This window comes from Zingiber officinale, chromosome 1A, assembly GCF_018446385.1.
Source record: "Zingiber officinale cultivar Zhangliang chromosome 1A, Zo_v1.1, whole genome shotgun sequence".
Lineage (NCBI taxonomy): Eukaryota > Viridiplantae > Streptophyta > Magnoliopsida > Zingiberales > Zingiberaceae > Zingiber > Zingiber officinale.
Genome location: NC_055987.1, coordinates 194220372 through 194223113, shown reverse-complemented (window position 1 = coordinate 194223113; position 2742 = coordinate 194220372). Strand labels below are relative to the sequence as shown.

The window sequence follows — 2742 nt, the reverse complement described above, 5'->3', positions numbered from 1 at the left end:
GACCTTCCAATGGTTTGTTCCTTTCCATTTTGGTCGTGAGCTGCTGTTTATAATTTATAAGGTACTGATAACATCATCTTCTGTATGTGACACCACATACTATGTTATCTACAATATAAATTAATTGAACAACTGTAAAATACCGGAAAATAGGCGGATATTAAGGGAATTTTTCAGAATTTTTGGAAATTTTTCGGAAATTTTTCGGAGCTCGTATGGACGAGTTCACGGGGATAAAAACAGGGCCCGGGAAAACCTGTTTAGACTACCCTGTTTTAACGAGGAAAAGATTTATTTTCTTTTCCTTTCTCTTTTCTTCTTCTCTTATTCTTTTCCCGCGAGCCGTGCGTGCCCTATTTCCCCGACCCCGAGCGGTTCCCCTTCTTCCTCTCTTCTCACTCGATGCCCTTTCTTCGTTCTCCTCTCCTCTCGACACCTTCTCTACCCGACGCTGCCGCCGGCCGAGTTCCTTCTTCCCGCACAAAGCAGTGCAGAGACAACCGCTCCTCCCCGCTGCACATCGTGATCCCGACTCCTCTGTGCCGGCACCTGAGCCCTAGCGCCGTCCCTTTGTGCCCTCGCATCTCCGCCGACGCCGCCTCCCGATTCCTCTCCCCTCCTCTAGTCCGACGAGTCATCGCCGGCCCCTCTTCTGTACTGGTGCCCTAGCCACAGTCGACGCTGCTTGGAGAAGTGCCGACGGTCTTCTTTCCACTGCTGCCGAAGCCCTAACTTCTTCGCCATCCGCCGCCGTCGAACGGAGAGTGCCGGCCACCCTTCCTCTGCCCTCGAGCCCGAGTCATATTGCCGAGCTCTTTTCCCTCCGTGCTGTCTGCCCTAGATTGCTGGAATTCAGAAGATTAAGTAAGTCTTCAGTTAGAAGCAGCAACTCAAGCTTTGGAGTGTTCCCTTCCGTGCCCAAGTTCAATTGCTTGGTTTTTCTTTCAGCCACCTACAGTGCAGCAACAGGGGATCATATGAAATTGTGGGATCTGTTCTCGGCAGTAAATTTGTCTCTGCTGTGGATTAACAATCAAGGCTGAGGAATAAGGTAAGGAGTAGGGCATTTGATACATGTTATTGATCATGATTTTAATTCGATTATTTTAGATGGTTGATCATGTGAAGATTTGAATTAGGGTTATGTTTAAATTAAATTTAAAATGGAATGTGTGATTCATCATGTTTTAGATGCATGGGTAATTGGACGTAGGTTTTGGATTTTTAATCAAAGGGTGGATTGAGGATTAGGTAACTAATCCTAATTGATCGTCAAATTTGTTTAGACAAGATGATGGTCATATGATTTGGGGTTTTCCCTAATTTAGGGTTAGAGAGTTTTATTTCGCTGTTTATGAGAAATGTAACTAAATAAAATATATTACATTGATGGCACAGGACTTTGACGCGAGACGAGTATCTCGGAGTCAGATTTGGACCATTTTATCGGAGGCGGGTACTTTTGACTTATTGTCTTTGATATGCTTAGTAATGGAATTAACATGTTTCATTAATTATGTTTCTTATCTATTCCGGTTAATCACTACCCAAATCTTGGTACATGTTTGATTGATTGATTTGTTTTGCATCCCATGTATACTTTACCTGTCTATACATGCTTATAGGGGTAGTGATATGCCATGCTTGACCATGTTCAGGACCTAGGTTTTATACCTTCTGTGTACCTTTGGATTGTTTTGATTCGTTGACCTACGATGCACTTTTATATCCATGTGGATTAGGTCAGGATATTTTTGTGGTTAGTGCCATGCACCATTTGCATGATTGCATGCTGAGCGATAGTCCGCTCCATTATTGTTGAGCACATCGCCAGTTACATGGATCTGCACACACCACCACTCATGGGTTAGTGGTCGATTCAGGCTAAGTGTGTTGCAGCAGGGACTCTGTTAGGCACCGTTCGTCCGCTCATGGGTAGTGTGACACAACGTGTTATCCGGCAGGGATTCCTCCCCGTCTTTGAGTACCGGGAGATGAGAGCATTGCGCTCCCCCATTTATGATTTGGGGTAGGAGGATAGGTGTACTCCGATAGCATCCCGTCCACTCGGTCACTCATCAGGAGTAGTGACGACAGAGTGCACGGTTGTCACAGCCCTACTCACTCGGCCTCACTATGTGTGTGAGATGATCGACTGGCGTCAGGGGTGACCAGGACGCATCATTGGCATCATATGCATGATGCATTTATTGCTTGTGTTTGTGGTTGCTGCATTTATATGCTGCATATTGTTTGGATACCTATGTTTGACATGCATACAGGATTCCTATACCACTCGGACTGTTTGACCTTATACTCAGGTCCTGGTTAGTACAGTTTCTCTCCTGTTTACTTCATATGTATATTTTTATCTTTCTTATATCAAGAGACTGTACGCATGATTAGTGCTAGGTGTTATTTCCCTACTTTGCATATCAATTGTACCTGCTGAGTGTTGGACTCACCCCGCCTCCATTGTTGATATTTTCAGGTTGATGCTGTCAGAAGAGAGTTCCAGTTGCTGGTCCATGCAGACCTCGAGGATGTGATTGGTTTTCGTTTGGTTCCCTTTTCTGTTCTAGACTGTTTGAATTTGTTATGTTCTGGATTTATTTACTTATGAACATGGTATAGATTTTATTATATCGATAGATTTGGATTTGGTTTTTATTCTACTACATGCCTGCCTAGACGGCAGAAGAGGTGAGTTCGTCGGTTTTGAGTTTTACGTGTGTAGTGGAG

At 44.3% G+C, this 2742-nt stretch overlaps 1 long non-coding RNA gene across 1 annotated transcript; it reads left to right on the top strand.

Annotated features, from left to right (window-relative positions):
• The first annotated feature begins 763 nt into the window (after nt 1-763).
• On the top strand, nt 764-1457 carry LOC122014060. The gene is made up of 3 exons (XR_006120606.1): nt 764-864; nt 949-1051; nt 1399-1457. It is a non-coding gene; the product is annotated as an uncharacterized LOC122014060 (long non-coding RNA).
• Nucleotides 1458-2742: the final 1285 nt, after the last annotated feature.